The sequence below is a fragment of the Bos grunniens genome, chromosome 16 (genome assembly GCF_055505025.1).
Source record: "Bos grunniens cultivar Pamir isolate PY7600 chromosome 16, Bosgru_T2T1.0, whole genome shotgun sequence".
In the NCBI taxonomy this organism is placed as follows: Eukaryota; Metazoa; Chordata; class Mammalia; order Artiodactyla; family Bovidae; genus Bos; species Bos grunniens.
In genome coordinates this window covers 20,416,082-20,440,050 of record NC_141180.1, presented here as the reverse complement: position 1 = coordinate 20,440,050, position 23,969 = coordinate 20,416,082, and positions in this window count along the sequence as shown.

Sequence of the window (23,969 nt, the reverse complement as noted above, 5' to 3'; positions counted from 1 at the left end):
GCCTACCTACATTGGGAGGTCCATCTGCTTTGCTTGTCTACTGATTCAAATACTAATCTCATCCAGAAACACCCTCACAGACACACCCAGAATGTTTGATCAAATATCTGGGTACCTAGATACTTTGGTCGGTAGAGCATCAGAATTTTAATCTGAGGGTCCGGGGTTCAAGTCCTGTTCAAGCGCCTGCTGATGGGCTTCCCTGGTGGCTCAGATGGTAAAGCATCTGCCTGCAATGTGGGAAACCCAGATTCGATCCCTGGGTCGGGGAGATCCTCTGGAGAAGGAAATGGCAACCCACTCCAGTACTCTTGCCTGGAAAATTCCATGGATGGAGGAGCCTAGTAGGTGACAGTCCATGGGGTTGCAAAGAGTCAGACATGACTGAGCGACTTCACTTTCTCACTTTCTCTTTCTAGATACTTAATGGATTAAGATGCAAATATGTTACTGTGTCAAAGATATGACACAGTATATCTTTGTTTTTTGAAAGTATTTTGATAAGCATTTATCAATACACTTGGTATTCTTGTACACATTTTATTTTATACATTTAAAAATATTACTCTGGGGCTTCCCTGGGGGCTCAGTGGTAAACCATTCACCTGCCAATGTAGGAGACATAGGTTCAGTCCCTGGTCTGGGAAGATTCCACATGCCATGGAGCAACTAAGCCCGTGAGCCACAATTATTGAGCCTGAGCTCTAGAGCCCGGGAGCTGCAACTACCGAAGCCCACCAGCTGCCGGGAGCCAGCGTGAGGAACTCCACCCGTGGCAAAGGTCATGAGGAAGGAGGCTCGGCATATGCAAAGGTGGGATCGAGCCTCAGGAGTCCCCCTGGAAATTCTCGAGCATCTACCCCCAAAACCAGAGTCTGCCTACTTTACTGCTTTGTGCTCTCACCTACACCTCTGACTTTACAGGGGGCTGTCCCCTACCACCATCTCTCTCTCTCTGAAGAAGAGTTAACTTACAGCTCCAGTTAATAAAGTTCCTGGGCGTGACAAAAGTGTTTTAGTTTACAAACTCCTTTGGAAGTTCTCTAGCCTGCCTGAACAGGTTCTTCCGGCCACATGTGATCATTCACAGCCTCCCAACCGTGAGAGGCACGAGATGTTCTAAACTTTCTAAATACAGATTCCTTTGAGTAGTTAGAAGATTATTAGTATAGTATAGTGGGTTGATTAGAAATTATATTGGTGAAGGGTTTTCATTTATTGGGCCAATGTTTGCTGCTAAGTTTCCATATCCCTTACCTACTGTGTCCCTGGGAGTGTATTGATTAATATAGTTGGTGTATAGGAATGTAAGTAATAGCTTTAATGTTTGTAACCTTGGACCCTTGAGTTAATTCTTTTCTTGTTATAGCCCACCACACCTTTGCCCTATAGGAATGCAACTTTATCTAATGCTTTCGGAGGGTGGCGCCTGACTTTAGAATAATCACCTTTAGAGAAAAATAAGTTTTCTGAAGAAAGGGTCATAAAATGTTGACAGGCCTCCTGGCCAGAAGATGATGTAAATCACCTGAACTTTTGTATATGATAAGTTTGCAGGAAGAAAGTCTGGCTTCGATAAGGATCAAGGACTGCTGACCTTGCATGACTCCACCCCTTCCCCCATTATCCTCTATGCACAACTTAAGATATAAAAATTACTTTGAGAATAAAGTGTGGGCCTTGCTCACCGAACCTTGGTCTCCCCATGTTGTTCTTTCTCTCACCTTCTGGCTGAATTCCCATCTGGAGCCTGGAGGCTCGCCAAGCCTACTAATTTTGCCTGGGCTTCTAAGATCTGACCAGGGAGGCCTTAGTGTCTCCTCTCCTTCGGGAGAACAGGAGGACCCCTGTGGCCTATGTAGGTGGTGCAATCTCCTTGTCTTGGAGTTTTATTGATTTTCCACATAAACCAAGTTATTCAGCCTCTTTTCTCCAATGAATGTTTTCACTGAGCTATCCCTATTTAACCACTCTTTATATCTCTAATTAACACTTAATTAAGCTATTGTCGCCTGATCACCGACGCCGTCTCCCCTACAAATTCCCTGGATCCACCGGGGCTGGACCCCGGCAACCAGCCTTACAGCTCATGCTCTACAACAAGAAAAACCACTGTAATGAGAAGCCCATGCACTGCAACTAGAGAGTGGCCCCCAGTCACCACAATTAGAGAAAAGCCCACACATCAGTGAAGATCCAGCACAGCCAAAAAACTAAATAAAATTTTAGAATATTACTCTGAAAAGGGGTCTGTCAGCTTCACCAAATTGCCAAAGGGGTACATGGTACCAAAAGGAGAAAATGAAGGAAGGACGGAAAGAAGAAAGCAAAAAAAGAGAAACAGATGAAAAGATTGAACCTCTCTGCCCTGGAATTATAAATTCATTAAATCACACAGTCATCCTTCTAAGTTATTTCAAGTGACACCTTATCAAATCTTTTGTTAGTGCATAATATGCATCTCTATTTTCCTAGGTTTGTAATATCTGTTTTCTTACTTCCCACTGCTGATTCACTAAGCTCATCACAAATTTTAGGGTTTTGTTATGACAGCTATAGAGTGCTCATGAATGGGATATATGCCCTTTTAAAAGAGACCCCAGAGAAATCCCTTCCCCTTTCTACTATGTGAAGACACAGTAAAAAGATGGCCTTCTATGAACTAGGAAGCAGAGCCTTACCAGACACAGAATCTACCAGCACCCTGATCTCGGACTTCACAGTCCCTGAAGCTGTGAGAAATAAATTTTTGTTGTTTCTAAGCCACTTAGTCTATGGTCCTCTGTTATAGCAGCTGAGCAGATGACAGTGGCATTTCATCCATTTCAAGATACTATAGATCTGTATTGGTTAAGGTAAAACTGCTGTAATAAATAAATGTTCGATTTCAGTGGCTTAACAATAAAAACAACATTTTATGCAGTGTTCAGGATTCATGGCACATGGCTGTCCTTGGTGATTCTCCTGGGAAGCTCCTACCCAAGTTGTGATAGGTACCCAGATTCCTTCCATCCTACTATTCCATCATCTTTACCAGATGGATTCCCCAGCCAGCTAGAAAGAAAAAGAGAAATGAGGATTGTGCTCGAGAGGCTTTTATGGCTAGAACTCAGTCACATGACCCCACCTAACTGCAAGGGAAGCTGGGAAATATAGTAGCACTGTATATCCAAAGAGAAGAAATGGTTATTGTAAGGTTGCCAGATAAAATACAGTTACATTTAAATTTCAGATAAACAATATATATATATATTTTTTTTTAGTATAACTATGTCCCGTGTAATATTTGGGCATCTTATACTTTTTACATGCCAGATCTAATAATCCTAGTTTTGATGATCAGCTAACAGTCTTTGTCACAGGAACAGTGTCAGACTGACCTTTTGAACTCCTTAAGGCCTTGAGTTAATGGAAAATTCAGAAGGAGGAAGAAGCCTGAAGAGACAGCAATTCTAGACTTCCTGGTAAGTGGGTTTGGAACTAGTGTAATTTATTTTGGAAGATGAAAAAGTAGGACAATCTTTGTATCATGTCTTCATGGAGACAATAAATTATATTACCAGTGGCCTTATCCCAGGATATTTATGAATTTCCATTTAGCATATACTTGTACAATGGACCAACTGAAATTCCCAAAGCGGGAAGTATTGAGTGTTTTTTAGACAATGACTATGATGCTACAGATAGGTTAGAGCACACGGGTGGGGGAGATACTTAAAGTCCCTGCTACTATGGTAGATAGAGACTAGAGTTTGTGATTAGTCTGAGTTTGAGAGGATTATAAGCTATTTGCCTTTAAAACCAGACAAATACAGAGTGCTTGGCAGAATATGCAGGAGAGAGGACATGATATTAATTTCTTCTTTGTGATCCCCATCCCTGGAGAGTTTGTGTAATGTACAGAAGGTAGTTTCTAACTCAGACCCCTGAGACTTCTAAAAAATAACAGCACTCTTCTTGAAACATCAGTTCGGTTCAGTCACTCAGTCATGTCCAGTTCTTTGCGACCCCATGGACTGCAGCACACCAAGCCTCCCTGTCCATCACCATCTCCCAGAGCTTGCTCAAACTCATGTCTATCAAGTTGGTGATGTCATGCAACCATCTCATCTTCTGTCATCCTCTTCTCCTCCTGCCTTCAATCTTTCCCAGCATCAGAGTCTTTTCTAATGAGTCAATTCTTTGCATCAGGTGGCCAAAGTATTGGAGCTTCAGCTTCAGTCCTTCCTTTAAATACTGGGAACTGATTTCCTTTAGGATGGACTGATTTGATATCCTTGCATGGATTGTGGCAAGTCTTGATATACAAGAAAATTCAAATACCCCAAGCCTGGACAAGCCATCAGAGATATGCCCATGTTATAATAACCTATGGGAAAGGCCATTTAGCTTGCTATAGAAATAATGATTTCTAGAATGTGAGGGTATTGTCTGTAATGACCTTTCCATTCCCGGGAAAAAATAAAATTTTAAACAAATTGCTAAAGTCTTACAAAAGAAGCAGATATTAGAAAGGGACTAGATATCAACAAAATGTTCCAGCAATGGTGCCCTAAACACTGTTGATGACCCCAGATAGGAAATGTCTTTATAATGTGGTGAAGTGTTTGTAGGTTCTTAAAAGCAGTTGGGCAAAACAGTTTTCTCCATTAAAAAAAAATCATAATTATATATGAAAAAACATTCTTTACTAACACTGTACATTAGTACAGTTCTGTGAGTTCTGAGTCATTGAACTACCACCTAAATCAAGTTATAGAACATTTCTTTCCATCTCCCAAAAACTGCCCTATCTTCTTATAATCGGTCCATCCCCTGAGCCTTGTCAGTCCCTGGCATCCACTGACATGTTTTCTGTCCCTACTATCTCTGCCTTTTCTAGAATGACATATAAATGCAATCATATAGCATGCAACTTTGTTTCACTTCAGATAATGCTTTTGCAATCCATCTACTTGGTTGCATGTATTAGGATTTGGGACTCTCAGTTCAGTTTAGTTCAGTTCAGTTGCTCAGTCGTGTCCGACTCTGCAGTCCCATGAACCGCAGCACGCCAGGCCTCCCTGTCCATCACCAACTCCCGGAGTCCACCCAAGCCCATGTCCATTGAGTCGGTGATGCCATCCACCTATCTCATCCTCTGTTGTCCCCTTTTCCTCCTGCCCTCAGTCTTTCCCAGCATCAGGGTCTTTTCAAATGAGTCAGCTCTTCGAATGAGGTGGCCAAAGTACTGGAGTTTCAGCTTCAACATCAATCCTTCCAATGAACACCCAGGACTGATCTCCTTTAGAATGGACTGGTTGGATCTCCTTGCAGTCCAAGGGACTCTCAAGAGTCTTCTCCAACACCACAGTTCAAAACCATCAATTCTTTGGCCCAGAAAAATAAAGTCAGCCACTGTTTCCACTGTTTCCCCATCTATTTGACATGAAGTGATCATTAAGACCAAAAAAAAAAATTATTTTTCAGAATATAGAAACTTGTCAGATCTCTCTGTTCAAAAAGTTTTTAAGACTAGACTTAGTAGAAGGGGAGCCTCCAGATTCAAAATTACTAAGATAGCATACACATTTGGGGGCTTGGCTCCAAAAATTTATCTCCAATGGATGCCATGGAGAAATCAAGTCATCAGAGACACTGCTCTTAGTGAAGGGCAGCTGCTACTGCAAAGTCGCTTCAGTTGTGTCCAACTCTTCGTGACCCCATGGACTACAGCCTACCAGGCTCCTCTGCCCATGGGATTTTCCAGGCAAGAGAACTGGAGTGGGTTGCCATTGCCTTCTCCAAGGGAAGGGCAGAGATGTAGGCTAAAGCTGTGAACATTGCCTCCATGATTTCTAGAATTAAGCACACTACTTTTGAAAGAGGAAAAGAAGACATAATCCTTTTGAAAGCGCCATCAAGACTCACTCTAAGGTGCCTGCAATCAACTGGGAATGTCAGCAGCTCTGAACTTTGGAAGTTATCATCAAAGACTTTTAAGGCCAGAAGGAACTGCCCAGCTATGTCTGTGCTTCTATTTGCTCTGGAAAAGGTGGGTATTTATAGAAGGATGAACCATAAAAGCTAAGGCATATTTTGAAGTTTTCAAGAAACAAAGGTGAACCCAGAGAAAAGAGTATCCCAACACTGATAGAAACTCTGTCTCAGAGGACCCAAGATGGAGAAAAGAGGCTGGAAGGCTCACAAAACAGTAGAAAACAGCAGTCTGGGGGCTAGTCATATTCAAGCCAGACTCTGTCCTACTTGTCTGCCAAAAAGTGGTTGCTGTCCCCTCTTTGACTCCTATGGCGGGAACCAAGGAGAGTACGGGAAGGTGAGCCCATAAATATAAATAAAGAGCTGTTTCTTCTCTCCTGTGGGGCCCAGAGACTTAGGAGATGGTCATAACTCTGAGGATGAAGGCTTGGCTGGAATTTCGGGCTAGAAAAACAATGTCTCTTTCTATTTGGAGCTAAATTTAGAAGTAACTTGCCAGGCTTCTAAAGAGGAAAAGAGGAAAATTAGCCAGAGCCTTGGGTCTGTAAAGGGGCAAACACTTCAGCACATCCTGATTCTGGGTCAAGGGCCAGATTATGGCCCATAAGGCAGCAGTGCAGGTGGCTAGCGGAGCTTGTTATGAACAAGCATCCTGCCAATGCCTTGGCAGAAGCCAGGATAGAGGATCAGCCAGCACTCTGTAGAAGCCAGCTGCCATTTACTGTCAGCATTCCATTTCATGTGAGAGCAGCAAGAAATTCTGTGTACTGATTACCCTGCATTCTCTAAGCATCCTAGACTACTAGGATCCAGTATCCACACTCTGAGGAAAAATGAGGGCACTAGTAAACCCCAAGCTTGGGGACTAGGGAAGTGGAGTCTCTGGTTACATAGATTTTTGTAAAGTTAGTCGCTCAGTCATGTCCGACTCTTTGCCACCCCATGAACCATAGCCCATCACTTTCCTCTGTCCATGGGATTTCCCAGGCAAGAATACTAGAGTGGGTTGCCATCTCCTTCTCCAGGGGATCTTCCTGACCCAGGGATTGAACCTGGGTCTCTCACATTGCAGGCAGATTCTTTACTGTCTGAGCCACCAGGGAAGCCCTATTTATTTTTTGTTGTTGTTTTTTTAAGCATTGTGAGGGGTACAGAGCTATATATGACATTTTAAAATTTTTTATAAAACCATGTCATATACAGCTCTGTATCCCTCACAATGCTTTTTTTTTTTTTTAAAGCTTCTCATTCAACTAAATCTGTATTCAGTTCAGTCACTCAGTCGTGTCCAACTCTTGGCGACCCCATGGACTGCAGCACGCCAGGCTTCCCTGTCCATCACCAACTCCGGAGTTTACTCAAACTCGTGTCTGTTGAGTTGGTGATGCCATCTAACCATCTCATCCTCTGTCATCCCCTTCTCCTCCTGCCTTCAATCTTTCCCAGCATCAGGTTCTTTTACAATGAGTCAGTTCTTTGCATCAGGTGGCCAAAGTACTGGAGCTTCAGCTTCACCGTTAGTCCTTCCAATGAATATTCAGGACTGATTTTCTTTAGGACTGACAGGTTGGACTCCTTGCAGTCCAAGGGACTCTCAAGAGTCTTCACCATAGTTCAAAAGCATCATTTGGGTGCTCATTATTACAAAGCATTGTTGGGGAGAACAAGGTCACATATCAATTCCTTTTATTCCAGTTACTCAAAACAACGTTACTATCAGTAACACACTTATGAAGAACTAATCAAAATGATCTGTCCACTAAAATGTTCCATAATCTCTTTAAGAAATTATTCCAGGGATTTCCCTGGTGGTCCAGTGGCTAAGACTCTGCATTCCCATTCAATCTCTGGTCAGGGATCTAGATTCCACGTCACATGCTGCAGCAAAGAGTTTGAATGCTACAACTAAAGATTCCACATGTTGCAAGAAAGACTGAAGATCCGAAGTGTCGCAACAAAGACCCAGCACAACCAAATAAATAAGTATTTTTAAAAATGATTTTTCCGAAAAGATTTAATGAGAGTCTGTTTACTAAGTGCCAGGCATTGGACTAGGTTCAGGCTCAGAGGACAGAAGAATAAACAGGTAGTCTTCTACCTCAAGGAATGTGGCCTAATGGATATATAAACCATATAACCATTTTATTTAGATTTACATATATGAAATTTGGGGGCTTCCCTGGTGGTTCAAGGTGGTAAAGAATCCACCTGCAATGCGGTAGACCTAGGTTCGATCCCTGGGTTGGGAAGAACCCCTGAAGAAGGGAACAGCTACCCACTCCAGTATCCTGGCCTGGAGAATTCCATGGACTGTGTAATTCACGGGGTTGCAAAGAGTTGGACACAACTGAGTGACTTTCACTTTCATATGAAATTTAGAGCCTTGATTGTAAACATCATAAACGCTGGATTGGCTTTATAAAAGGAAGGCTTTATAAAAAGGCTTTAGAAAAGTAAGAATAATGAAATGTGCTCATGTACATTTAATGCCACACAGCACAGTATCTGACACATAATAGGTATTCAGTAAATGTTTATTCATTTGCCAAGTAATTGTATTTGAAGATATTCTGGTTAAAAATTATCAGAGGGATGTCTGCTAGTTATTATTTTTTTTTTTTTAAAGCACAGATATCAACATGCTATGGTCTGGCTTTCACACTGAAGGGATTTATTTTCTACTCTTTCATCTTTGACCTGTAAAAAGGTTTTACATACACTATCAGAAAGGGGAATTCTCATTTACCTCTGCATTTCTAGGGGAAACTTTTATAGGGCAGTCCAGTAAAACTGGTATAAAGAATTAGACTGTTAGTCAAAGGTCTGTGCAGTAAAACTTCTTTGAGATCTGCCTGCTCCAAAATACCCTGATTATGGATCTGCCAGTGTCCTTGGAATTATGTCCAGTAGAATCTTGCCTTTGGATAGGATACTATTTTAAAAAGTTTCTAGAAGTGTAATTCTACTAGAGAACACATTGATAAGTTCATACTTCTTAAAACATTAGCAGGGATTAGCTTATCAAATCAATTTACAGGATAATTAACTATCTCTGAAGGGTGAGTTTTGCTATAAATTAAATCTCATTAAAACAGACAAAATTTCAACATAAAGAGATGACATTTGGACTTTTAGAGACTTTCAGAAAATTATTAAATAGATTTTCCTGAGCTAGGAAAAGAAAGAGCAATCTTAAAACAATAACGACATTACTGTGGGTTTATCTATTGCTTTTCCTCTGAGAGATGAAGGTATATGTTTCTTATTTCTATTATTTTGATTCATCAGCCTCTAAGGTAATCTATTTAAAAACATGTTGTTTAAACATAAACCCTGAAGACAATTTAAATGGACATCCAGAAGTATTCCAATTAAAATTGCATTGAATGGGGCACTAAAAAGAAAGTCCTGCTGGCATAACATAAATTCACTTATATTTTTAAAACTCCTCTGAAAAGATATGCTCTTGTTTTCAGAGACGTTGAGTCCTAAATTTCGCATTCACCTTTTCAGCGAACTGTAGTGAACTCTGTTATTACCCAATGAATTAACCTGCAGGCACAGGCGTGTGGATTATAGTGTAATGCCAGAATAGCCTGTTCTCTACCAAGTGAAATTTCAGGGGTTATAGACAGCTTCTCCACAATGCTTTTTTGTTCTCTACCAAAGTCAGTGATAGATGAGATTGGAAACCTCACCTTTTTGTCACTCTTACTTACAGTAGAGCTGAGGTGGCTGGATTTAGTCGCTGAGTAGTATCTGACTCTTTGTGACCCATGGACTGTAGCCTGCCAGGTTCCTCTGTCCATGGGATTCTCCAGGCAAGAATACTGAAATAGATTGCCATTTTCTTCTCCAGGGGATCTTTCCTACCCACTGATCAAACCCACATCTCCTGCATTATAGATGGATTCTTTACTGACTGAGCCACCAGGGAAGCCCTGAGGTATAAGATCCAAACTGTCTTAGGAAATGCAGTAAGTTGAGCTAAAATTTACATTCGAGTGTGAAAGTTTGATATAATGCATTTAGAGGAGGGGCAGTGACGAATGGCTTCTGGGATCTTAATTCCCTGATCAGGGATTGAACCTCAACAGTGCAAGTGTAGAGTCCTAACCACTGCACAACCAGGGAAGTTCCTCACAGTGCATTTTTGATAAGGGAGAGGATGGAGCCTGGGAAAGTAATGTATTAGTTTGTGTCTTTCCTGGTGAGAAATGTCGCTGCTTTACAATCTGCGTTGTGAAGTTAAACATACTAACCTTTATTTGTTTAGTTACCTTCCAAATGCTGTGATGTGTGTCCTGAACAAGTAGACTAAGTTGACAGGTGGAGCAACCTCAGAGGTCAGGCCTCACAAGTATATCTCATTTGACTTGAACTTCTACTTCGCTTCTGCCTTTGGCTATCCATGTCCAGACACGGGAAAATGTGTATAGTAGACAGAGGAATTTCAGAAGAAAACCAGGCTTACGTTCAGGATAGGAAAGTAGATTTTATTGTTTTATCAAAAGGAGGACTCTTGGCGACATCTGGAATATATTCAGAAAATAAATGGATTTATCTTGGTGTTGACCTTATAATAAATTGCATAGGTCTTCTAGAAATTTCTTTAAAAATAAAGCTCTTTATTTTTTTTTATTAAACTTTTTGTTTGTATTGAATTATAGCTGATTAACAATGTTGTGATAGTTTCAGGTAGACAGCAAAGGGACTCAGCCATACATACACATGTATCCATTCTCCCCTTAACTCACCTCCCATCCAACCTGCCACATAACATTGAGCAGAGCTCCCTGTGCTAAACAGAAGGTCCTTGTTGGTTATCCAAAAAGTGGAACCCTTGACAGAAAGAAAGAAAAATTTTCAAAAAATTGGAAATTTGTCAAAAGTAATTGAACTACTAAGTATAAAATCATTAAGCACAAACATACTTCTTTACATTAAAAAAAAAAAACTTATTGAAATTAAAATGTGAAAACTTTCAGGAAAATTTAACCTGGTTTCTCAGACTTTTACACCATATTATAGAAAGCCCTTGGTTAAAAGTCAAGAGTTGTGATACTCAAGTTCAGACTGTTGCATTAACTACCTGAATTAAGTTGAGAAATCCATTTAAACCTGCTTGCTTTCAGTTTCTTCATCCATAGAATTAAAGAGGCTCAGTGATCTCCAACTCTTTTAAGTGCTATCATTCTGTGTTGTCAGTCACTGGTCATAATTTTAGCTCTAAATCCTTTCTTGGAATCTTCAATATTTATTAGAAGATATTTCCTATAGTTTCAACTAGCATGTGCATTTAACAGGCTAACTTCTTGCACTTCACAACTGCATAAGCAAACAGAAAAAACAGTGAATCTTCACTGATACATACAGGCATCATATTGTCTTTCTATGCAAAATTAGGAATAGACTAATGCTATTTTTATTAGGATCAGGTTTCCTCAGAATGGCCCGTGGCAAGGCTTTTAAAACCACGAGGTTCATTATAAGTAGCCTCTCACCTCTTTCTTCACCTCCTCCTACTAGCTAATATGGCCTTTAGCATAACCCCAAGTAGTCCCCTTTCATAATACTCTGCAGGTGCCCAATGCCCACGGCTCTTCCTAACCTCATGTTCCAACTTTACGTTCACCCTTTTATACAGTACCTCATTACTAAATTCGTTTCTGTACACATGTGTGTGATCAGTTGCTCAGTCGTGTCCAACTCTTTGAGACCCCATGGACCCACAGAAATCAACATAGATGTTGATTATTCCTAATTCAGTTCATATGATGAGGAAAACTATCTGATTAAGAGTTAACATTACATTTTGAATATATCTGCAACTTAGAATAATTGGTGGACTTTCAGACTCACCAGCAATGTAAAAGAATTTTAGGGAATCGGGAAATTTGGGCAAGGACAAATGTCAGAAAGGGTCTTTCTGCTTTACAACCTTTGTTACCCAAAGTATGGTACTAGGATAAGCAGCAATGGAATCGACTGGAGGTTTATTAAAAGTTAAGAATCTCAGGTCCTCCCAGCCCCACTAGGCAGAATCTGCCATTTTTATAAGATAGGAGGAAGAGATGGTGGTTTCTTTGCACATTAAAGTTTGAGAAGCGTTGGTTTACAATATTTCACATAGGTGAACACTTTTCCTCTCTAATTTAAAGTAAGTCAACCCTTGCTTGTGAGAATCTGTATTCAAATGAAGACCCATTTTATGCTTCTAAGCAGACTTCCTTCTAATTCTAGACTTGACCTCTAATATAGACTCCCTACAATACTGACCTAGAAAAGGTCACTTTTAATTCTAATCCCAAAGAAGGGCAGTGCCAAAGAATGTTCAAACTACCATACAGTTTCACTCATTTCTCATGCTAGTAAGGCTATGCTCAAAATCCTTCAAGCTAGGCTTCAGCATTACATAAACCAAGAACTTTCAGACATACAGGTTGGATTTAGAAAAGGCAGAGGAACCAGAGAATAAATTGCCAACTTTTGTTGGATCACGGAGAAAGCAAGAGAATTCCAGAAAAACAACTACTTCTGCTTCACTGACTATGCTAAAGCCCTTGACTGTGTGGATCACAACAAACTGTGGAAAATTCTTAAAGAGATGGGAATACCAGAGTACCTTACTTGTCTCCTGAGAAACCTGTATATGGGTCAAGAGGCAACAATTAGAACCTTACATTGAACAGCTGACTGATTCAAAATTGGAAAACAAGTAAGACAAGGCTGTATATTGTCACCTTGGTCATTTAACTTATACGCAGAGTACATCATATGAAATATTGTGCTGGATGAATCAGAAGCTGGATATAAATATCAACAACCTCAGTTATACAGATGATATCACTCTAATGACAGAAAGTGAAGAGGAACTAAGGAATCTCTTCATGAGAGTAAAAGAGGAGAGTGAAAAAGCTGGTTTAAGGGTCAACATTAAAAAAACTAAGATCATGGCATTTGGTCTCATCACTTCATGGCAAATAGAAGCGGAAAAAGTAGATGCAATGACAGATTTTCTTTCTTGGGCTCCAAAATCACTGCAGCTGGTGACTGCAGCCCTTAAATTTCTTGAAAAGAAACCTATGACAAACCTAGACAGCGTATTATAAAACAGAGACATCACTTTGCTGACAAAAGTCTGTGTAGTCAAAGCTATGGTTTTTCCAGTAGTCATGTTCGAATGTGAGTTGGACCATAAAAAAGGCTGAGCACCAAAGAATTGATGTTTTCATATCATGGTGCTGGAGAAGACCCTTGAGAGTCCCTTGGAGAGCAAGGAGGTCAAACCAGTCAATCCTAAAAGAAATCAACCCTGAATATTTATTGGAAGGACTGATGCTGAAGCTGAAGCTCCAATACTTTGGCCACCTGATGCAAAGAGTCGACTCACTAGAAAAGACCCTGATGCTGGAAAACATTGGAGGCAAAAGGAGAATTTTTTAAAAAACAGAATGGACTTTATCTACATGTGCCATAACCTTTACAGAGTCTGTTGTTGCTATCTTTGTATGAAAGCCAGCTGGGACATTTCTGTAATATTCAGGTTCAGTTCCTTCAAGGTGAGCCTACATTATGATGACAGATTAGATTTTACGCCAAGATATATAAGATTCCCATGAAGTTTATATAATTTCCATGAACTTTATATAATTATTTATAATAAATTATGGTATTTCTATAAAAGTATAACATAAACAAATCTTCATGTTATCTTTTAGTTGACAATGCTCCCCATGTAATTTAATATAGAAAATAATTCTAATTCATTTAATATCTCTCTTTGAGATGCTTCAGGACAAAATCATTTTCTTTTCCCTTAACAAAATGCATTTCCATTCTTGCTATCTCCTTGTACTGAGAACACACATTTTACTTTCCTTGTATACTGAAATGTTTCCCTTATGGTTTTTAGTAGTTTTAATTACATTTATAATTTTTAACTCTTAAGAAACCTTAACCCCTCGAGAAGCAAGCTATGCAAACTGTCATATCAGCACTTCCTGATCAGCAAATTTGTGAACATATTTTATAACCTCTAGCAATGTACATTTTCTCATAGCAATCTTCCTTCAATGTTGTATAAGCTATAGGTCTAATAAATCCAAACATCTTTAGATTTTCTTTTAATAAGAAGATAAAAGTAGGTAAACTTAGACTTGCTTAGGAATGAATATTTCAGTATTTTGTCTTAATTGGAAATGATCTGGATATTCAATGAATTCTCATTATTTAATTTAACTTACCAAAACTCTTAAGTTTAAAGTAGGATTTCCCTAGTGGCTCAGTGGTAAAGAATCCACCTGTTAATGCAGGAGACACATGTTCCATCTCTGGATCAGGAAGATCCCCAGGAGAAGGAAATGGTAACCCACTCCAGTATTCTTGCCTAGGAAATCCCATGGACAGAGGCACTTGGCAGACTACAGTTCACAAAAAGAGTTGGACACAACTTACCAACTAAACAACAAAGTTTCAAGTTATTAAAAATTGGAGAAACTATTTTTTGGCACACAGACCGTAATATATAATCATTCTTTTTTTAACTTGAAGTATAGCTGATATACACTACATGTCACAGGTGTACAGGAAAGTGATTCACAAATTTTAAGTAGGCCCTCTGTCTAGCATCTTTCCCCTAGGTCCTCTCCACCTAGGAAACGTACCAGTACCCCTTGAAGACTCCAAGTCTTAAGAAAACAGCCCAGATAAAAGTCTTGGACTGTCACTTAATGCAAGAACATCTAGGTATCAGGAAAAGCTCACAAAAGCACATGAAGGGTTCTGTGAAGCCAGGGGGTGCTCAAGGGCCTGTGCTTGGTACCAAGCACTGGTCCAGCGCTGACGCAAGGTAACCTCAGATGGGCTTTCCTGATATCCTGCCAACTACACCAAGCAATGTCAATATAATCTGTGATAGGAATAGAAAAGCAAAGTGTTTTATTTGATTCAGACTAAGGACTATAGCCCAGGTGATAGACTCTCAGGTAACTCTGAGGAACTGCTCCAGAGCAGATGGTTTTCAGCAGTTTCCTATCTTGTCAGAACAAAGAACATCAAACAAGGGATACATTCTTTCAAAGTTTCAAAAAGATCGTCATATACACAGCCAGTCAGTATGGCCTTGGCATCTAGGGAGGGAGTCTTACCATCAAAGGAATACCAGCACTGGCATCCCAGGAAGGGAGGCATTTGATATTTACTTTTAACATGCACAGTCTTTACTTCTGGTCAATGCACCCTTTCCTTTAAGAGTTAAAGCAGATGCACAATGTATGTTTGATAGGCCATAAACAGGCTGTTTTAGTTAACAAAAAATTCAGGTTAACTCATGGATGAACCAGACTGACTTCCCCATTTTCCCCCATACCCCATGTGAAAATTGCTTTCATCAATAGTTTGAATGAAAGAAGCTATTTGGAAAAAAAAAAAACAAAAAACTCTCAGTTGAAAGTATGCCTGTCATGGAATTTCAACCTATTGTATCAGAAAGTGATAATTTAGAAATCTGACTATTCCTATGTTTACATTTAAGACTATTTAAATGTGACCCCAACTTAACTTTTCAATCTACTCCTTCCCTCCTCCACTGTGTTCCTGAAACAATGATTGATGTGAGAATGTCCAGAGGGAAAAAGAAGTCACAGAATGAACTACATGGATGGCCTAAAAACTTGCTAACAGATGCAGTGAGCAGAAGAGAAAACTAAGATTTGTCCCATTATAGTAAAAGATTGGATAGAAATCCCTATTTAGAGCTGAGAATCCTAAGGAGATTCTTTACTTCAGCTTGTAAACAAGGGGAAAAAAAGTACCACAGAGAAGGATTTATCAGTGACTCTTGTCAGTCTCAACATAAGTTTTGTTGAAGGAAAAACTTGACTTTGGTGAAATTTCTGAACTATGCAAAAGACAAAATAACAAAAGATTCCAACTAAAAGTATAGTTTAAAGTAGACTTGGATTGTTACTTCTCCACCTAGCAAGAGTACCTAGCAGGCATCTAGAATATTAAAAGATGTTGTTGTAATTAGTTCCTAAACTCACATTTTAATGATTTTCTTTGTCTAGTAAATAGTTTTAAAAAATAAATTTCTGCATACAGAAAGGAATACATGCTCTGTGAAGTCGTCTGGTCCTGGACTTTTGTTTGTTGGGAAATTACAGTTGCCATTCAGCTGTAATTATTGAGACAATGTGTTGTTGACAAAAGGATTAACAAATAGGCCAATGGAACTAACAAGCCCGGAAATAGAACATGCTTTGGGAACTTGATATACAATAGTTTTCAGATGAGAAAAGTGCTTAATTGGACCTATTTAAAAAATTCACCTTATATCAAACAAAAATAAATTCCAAGTGGATGATTAAAGACTTAAATGTGAAAAACAAAACTTGTAAAATTTCTAAAATAAATTACAGAAAACCTTCTCTGTGATACCATGGGGAAAGAATTTAGACCTGAAAAAACTGAAACCATAAAATTAAATACTGCTACTTTCTGTCCATCAAAATACACTTAGGAGCAGTGGAAAATTCAATAAAACATCTAGAAGACTTTGTAATGTATATAACTGACAAAGTATTAGTACTCATACTATTTTTAAATTCTACAATGAAAATCTAATGGAAATACAAGCGAAAGTCTTGATGTTATGAAAGAAGAAACACAAAGGGCTAACAAATGTATAAATGCTCAAAGTCCTTAGCAATCAAAGTCGGTCCAAAACTGTAATCATATTTCATACCATACGTACCATTCAAAACATAAAGAATGATAAAGGTGTCAATGACAGGTGCTTGCATTCACTACCAGCGAAAATTGATACAATCACTCTGGAAGGCAATTTGATATTTTTCTGGTGTTTTGTTGCTTCATACAAGCCACCCCGAATTTAGTGAGCTAAATAGTAAATTTAAATTCAATGTTAAAATAACATTCCAAGACTTCCCTGGCAGTCCAGTGGTTAAGGCTGCGTGCTTCCAATGCAAGGGGTACAGGTTTGATCCCTGGTTGGGGAATTAAGATCCCAAATGCTATACATATGGAATTTAGAAAGATGGTACCAACGATCCTACATGCAGGGCAGCAAAGGAGACAGAAATGTAAAGAACAGACTTTTGGACTCCGTGGGAGAAGGTGAGGGTGGGATGATTTAAGAGAACCACACTGAAACATCGGAGAAGGCAATGGCACCCTACTCAGTACTCTCGCCTGGAAAATCCCATGGACGGAGGAGCCTGGTGGGCTACAGTCCACGGGGTCGCTAAGAGTTGGACATGACTGAGCGACTTCACTTTCACTTTTCACTTTCATGCACTGGAGAAGGAAATGGCAACCCACTCCAGTATTCTTGCCCGGAGAATCCCAGGGACTGGGGAGCCTGGTAGGCTGCCGTCTATGGGGTCGCACAGAGTCAGACACGACTGAAGCGACTTAGCAGCAGTAGCAGCAGCAGCACACTGAAACATGTATATTACCATATGTAAAGTAGACGGCCAGTGCAAATTCAGTGCCTGAAGCAGGGCACCCAAAGCTGGTGCTCTGGGACAACCCAGAGGGACAGGGTGGGAAGGGAGGTGCGAGGGGCGACACTTGTATACCTGTGGCCGATTCATGTTTATGTATGGTAAAAACCATCACAATATTGTAAAGTAATTATCCTCCAATTAGAATAATTAATTGGGAAAAAAAAGATCCCACATGCTGAGTGGTGTGGCCAAAAAAAAAGAAAATTCCACAGTTCCTATGGGTCAGAAAATTGGAAAGGGCTTGGTTGGGTGGCTCTGAAATCATTCCTTCAATTACAATCGGTCATCTGGGGTTTGGAGTTAAGGGAACTGTCTGGAACTACTCTCGTTTATTTATTTGTTTTGCATGGCTTGTGGTATCTTAGTTCCTCGACCAGGGATTGAACCTGGGCCCATGGCAGTGAAAGCAGAGAGTCCTAACCAGGGGACCGCCAGGGAATTCCCTGCAATCACTCTTCATGTTGTCTCAGCACCCTTCCCTGGATCTCCACTTGGGTGGTAGATTGAGCTCACAGTATGGTGCCCTCAGGTCTCTGGGTGGTCAGTCCTTATAAAGAAGCTAAAGTCTTTTAAGAGTAAGTATTTGAGCTAACAATTGAGAAGGTGTTCGGCCCTTTATAAACTAGCTTTCAAAGTCACACGGAGTAACCTCTGCCATTCTCTATTTGAAAGTCATAAAAGTTCACCCACTATCAAAGAAAGGGAATACAGATTCCACTTCTTGATGGGAGATATGTCAAATTCACATTGTAAAAAGAGCATTTGGATGGAAGATATGTTTGTTGCTATCTTTAGAAAATATTATGTGCCATAGGCACCATTTGCTAAAATTGAATTCACTCCAGATATTTGATGTTGCTGTTTTAGTCGCTAAATTGTATTCTTGTGATCCCATGGACTGTTTAGCCCGTCAGGCTCCTCTGTCCATGGGATTTCCCAGGCAAAAATACTGAAGTGGGTTGCCATTTCCTTCTCCAGGGAATCTTTCCACCTCAGAGATCCACCCCATGTCTCCTGCATTGGGAGGCAGACTCTACTGCTGAGCCGCCTGGGAAGCACCCCCCTGGATATTTACCTTAGGAAAATTCCTTCCCACATGCATCTGAAGACACAACATTTTGTAATCACAAAGAAACTGAAAACAATCAAAATGTCCAGCAATGCTGGAAAGGATAAATATACAAAGGTACTCTTTGTAAGTGAAAGTGGATGAACGCCATGCACGCATGTGAAAGAATTACAACAACAACTTGAAACTGAAAAGGCAAACATATATCATTTATATCAAGGCCATTTATTTATGCTACTTTATGCTATATTGTTTAGGAATATCTACATTTGTGGTAAACTAGTAAATTATAGAGAAAAAACAAAGGAATGGGTAACATAAAATTCATGAAATTTCCTGGAGGGAAAACAAGCAGGAGAATAATCTTAGAGGGGTATACTGGGGCTTTAAGGTTAAGGGCTGTTTTATTTCTTAAGCTGAGTGGTAGTTGCTTCATGTTCAGTTTAGTAACAAACTATTAATACTAGATTTTGAATTTGATTTCAAAATAGTTAATAATAATATTTAAAATATGTGTATATATTCACCATACTTCTCACAAAATTTCAAAAAATATACATTTATATAAAGGGCTTTGCCACAAGTATAAAGAAACTTCTTTTCCAAGAAAGTACGTTAGCCAAGTTTAGAAATAGAAAACTTGTTTCTCCTCTGATGATAGATCTTTGAAGCATTTTTACAAAACATCATTCACCTGATAGACTGGTATGCAGTATTTGCATTCATTTTGAAGATAAAACATGAAATTTCCAATACATTGAGAGGAGACATGGGGACAAACGCTTAAATTTTTTGATGAATGGGACATTCAAATTTATTCTTTCTCTGTAAGGAGATTAATTTGGCAGGAAAGTTGAGAAGCTCTGCGTCTCCTGGCCAACTTGATTACACTTCATTTCCTGAATATATATTGTATCTTTTGGCATGCTTTTGCTCCTGCAAGATGGAGGAGATGACAAACCAACTTGTGCCCAGAACCACCAAAATTTTGATTTGCATTCTGTGTTCCTACAGAAGGGAAACAATCCTCTAACATTTATGCAAGTCTGCCTTTGACCTAAAATTTGAAGACCTAGATCCATTGTTTGATACTGATCCTGCAACTGTACCAACTCAGCCAATAAAGGTGGTTGTTTCCAGTTAATAGCCGTTTGGTAAAATTGATTGTTGCTTAATATTATTTTTGTTATTTAAAATTCATGCAGGGAATTTTAAATTTCCAACAGATGGCTATTTACTATATTGCTAAAACCATCATAATCTTTGCTTGAATTTTTAGTGGTAGTTTCTACAGCGTTAGATTCCAGTGGATCTTACATAGTTCTGGAGAATGACTTTTTATCCTTAAGTAAGTTTAATGTCCTTCTACATCTCCTTCTGAAGCAACATACCAGAAGATGAATATCTCATTGCCACACATTTCCCAGTCCAACTCTTTGTCAGTGAAGCTCTCACACCTACCTAAATTGTTCATCTTGCCAAAGGATGTACATTAGCGAAGCACACTGAGTTAACTTGCTCTCTATCGCTTATGCTTTAGGTGTCCTGAAGGCAAACACCTCGACTCTTCGTACCTATCATTCCTGCTTATTTTTGGATTTCTTAAATCCACAACTTCTTGAGAAATCTCTTGAAGTCTACCTCCCACTTCTTACCAAATGTGATTCGGTTAAATTCAAAACCTATTCATTGGTGCCTATAATCACTGTGATACACACTACATGGCGAATCAGGAATGGGTAAGACCATCTCTGTTCTTCAGGAACAATAGAGAATTGTGTGTGTGTTTGCTTATGTTTGTGTGTGTAAGCAAGAAATTGAAGTAGGTGGTTAAAAAGTATATAGATTACTGTAAACAAAGCAGGTCACACATGCTATATGTAGGCCCACCCATAACATTTTTTATACTTTCTTCTTAAAATTTTTATTTATTTATTCACTTATGGCTGTGCTGGGTCTTCATTGTTGCGCATATTTTTCTCTAGTTGCGTGAGCAGGAGCTACTCTCGAGTTGGTGCACGGGCTTTTCTTTGCTGTGGATTCTCTTGTTGCAGAGCATGGGCTCTAGGGTACGTGGGCTCAGTAGTTGTGGCCCACGGGCTTAGTTCATCGGTGGCACGTGGGATCTTTCAGGATCAGAGATCGAACCTGTGTCTCCTGCATTGGCAGACGGATTCTTTACCACTGAACTACCAGGCAAGCCCTACCAATAACATATGTGGGATTGAGGCTGAAAGAATAAATTGAGGCCCACGTGCCTATGTTTAAGTCTTTAAAAGTTATCAAGTTAATACAGGACTATTAAATAAAATATAACTTCTTCTTAATATATCAAACAAATACAACAGTCAAATGGGAAAATATATGTAAATACATTTTATTTATAAAAAATTATAGTTTTTATATGAGTGAAAGAGAAGTAAAATGTGAAATAGTATAGTTTAAATGCTATTGCTTGTATCTAGATTTGAAGGACTGATGATCCAATGATATTTGGATGGGGAGTAAAATTAAAACACATGTAATTCATATATCATCACGGATTTATTCATAACTTTCATCTTGCCACCATCAGCACAAGCATTAATTATGTTATAATCATTCAGGTTTTCATTCTTTAGGTCCTCTCTACAGTAATGGGCCTCCCAGGTGGGGCTAGAGGTAAAGAACCCGCCTGCCAAAGCAAGATATGTAAGAGACACAGGTTAGATCCCTGGGTTGAAAAGATCCCCTGGAATAGGAAAAAACAACCCACTCCTGTATTCTTGCCTGGAAAATTCTGTGGACGGAAGAGCCTGGAGGGCTACAGTCTACGAGTCTGTAAAGAGTCAGACACGATTGAATGACTAAACACACACACACATCTACAGTAATGATCCAAAGCATTAGTACACAAAATGTAGTAAATTTAAAGTGCACAAAAATTGAATGTGTTAAATATATTTTAATTAAGAAATACATGTAAAATATGTAAAATAAAATTTATTTTGTTTTAAAAGTTATTTCACTTATAAAATATTCTATTAAAGCTAAATGGAAAAATAAAAAATAGTTAATGAATATCACTATTTTAAGTCAAACTATTTAAAGATAATATTTTAAAATGTTTTTCTTTTTGTCTGATAATTCTTCAGTATATAGTTTGAAGAACTTACATTTGTGTACATTCAAGTAATCACCACCCAAATCAAGACACTGAATATTCCTAACACACCAGCGGTCTCCCTCATGCCTTCTCTCAACGGACAACTTGGCAAAAGGTAACCACCATTCAGACCTCTATATTAGTTTCTGTTGTTGTTGTTCAGTCGCTAAGTCGTGTTAGACTCTTTGTAATCCCATGAACTACGACCCCATAAACATGGCAGGCTTCTCTGTCCATCACTATCTCCCTGAGTTTTCTCAAACTCATGTCCATTGAGTCAGTGATGCCATCCAACCAACTCATCCTCTGTTGCCCCCTTTTCCTCTTGCCCTCAGTCTTTCCCAGCATCAGGGTCTTTTCCAGTGAGTCAGCTCTTCGCATCAGGTGTTCATAGTATTGGAGCTTCAGCTTAAGCACCAGTCCTTCCAATGAATATTCAGAATTAGGTATTAGTTTAACCTGTATTTAAAAATAACTTTATTTAGATAAAATCCACCCATTTAAAGCGTACAAGTCAATGGTTTTTAGTGTAGTCACAGAGTTGTGCAACCGTCACTACAATCAGTTTCAGAATCCTTTCATCACCCCCAAAGAAACTCTGTATGTCTCAGCAGTCACTCCTAATTTCCATTCAGTTCTCCCAGCTCTGCGTAACCCCAGTGTTCTTTTTGTCAATACAGGTTTACCTATTCTGGACATTCCATATAAATGGAGTCTTATAGTATGTGGTTTTCTGTGACAATCTTAGTTCTCCTTAGCATAATATATTCAAGTTTCATCCATGTTGAAACTTTTGTTACTACTTAATTTCTTTTTATGGATGAATGATATTTCATTATATGGATATACCATGTTTTGTTTATTGATTCACAAGTTGATAAACATTTAGGTTGTTTCTACTTTTTGGTCATTATGAATAATGCTGCTATGAACATTTTTGTACAAGTATTTGTGTGGACATTTATCTTGGATATATACCTAGGAGTGGGGGTCACAATGGCAGTAATACTACTTTTTTGCAAAGTGGTTGCACCCAGTTAAATATTTTTGCTATAAAGTCTATTTTATCCAATATTACTGTCACCACTCCAGCTTTCTTATGATTGCTTTTTGTATGGTATATCTGTTTCCATTCTTTAAATTTCAACCTATGTGTATCTTTGATTCCAAACTGTGCTCCCATAGATAGCATATAAATGGATCTTGCTTATTAACATAGTTTGTTCAATCCATTCACACAACGTTATTATTATTGATATAGTTGAATTTATGTCTGAGATTGAAATTTTTGTTTTCTGTGTTTCATGTCTTTTTTGTTCGTCTCTTTCTATTTTACTCTTTTTTCATTAACTGAATATTTCCTAGTGTGACATTTAAATTCCTTGAATGATTTTTCCCCTATATTTTTGGAGTTATTTTCTTAGTGGTTTTTCTAGGGCTTTCCATATCATCTTAACAGACCAGAATCTTCTTTAGATTTATACCAACTTAATTCCAGTGAGATTAAAAAAACCCATCTGGTGATTCAGGAAATTTTGAGGGTGTTTTCTTTCTTAAAACAAAACATTTATTTATTTATCTTTGGCTGCTCCGGGTCTTCGTTGCTGCTCGCAGCCTTTCTCTAATTGCAGAGAGCAAGGGCTACTTTTTGTTGAGATGCACAGACTCCTCGTTGCAGTGGCTTCTCTTGTTGTGGAGCCTGGGTTCTAGGCAGGAGGACTTCAGTAGCTGCCCGACGTGGGCTCAGCAGTTGGGCTTGTGGGCTCCAGAGTGCAGGCTCAGTAGTTGTGGCTCACGGGCTTAGATGCTGTGTGGCATGTGAGATCTTCCCAGACCGAGGATCATGTTCTCTGCATTGCAAGGCAGATTCTTAACCACTGGGCCATTAAGAATCCCCTTGAGGGTGTTTTCTTACGTGTGTATATTGCTTGAACTATTGATATTATTATTCTATTATTTTATGGCAGTGCCTAAAATGTACTGTGCTATTTAGAGCTAGAGGCAATCTATATAGCCGCAGTCTACTTAACAGGGATTGGTAGTTCTCTCCCTTATTTCTAAAGAAATCTGTTAGTAGATAAACAAGTGATGACAACATGCAAGATGACTGAATCACTAAGAGAAGGAGCGAAGTTGTATCTGACCTTTCTTTAGTTGGGGATCTGCCCACAATCCTATACTTCAGTTGACTTCTTTAAGTTGACCTCACTAATTTACTCAACATGTTCATCAGGTACTCTTTTAC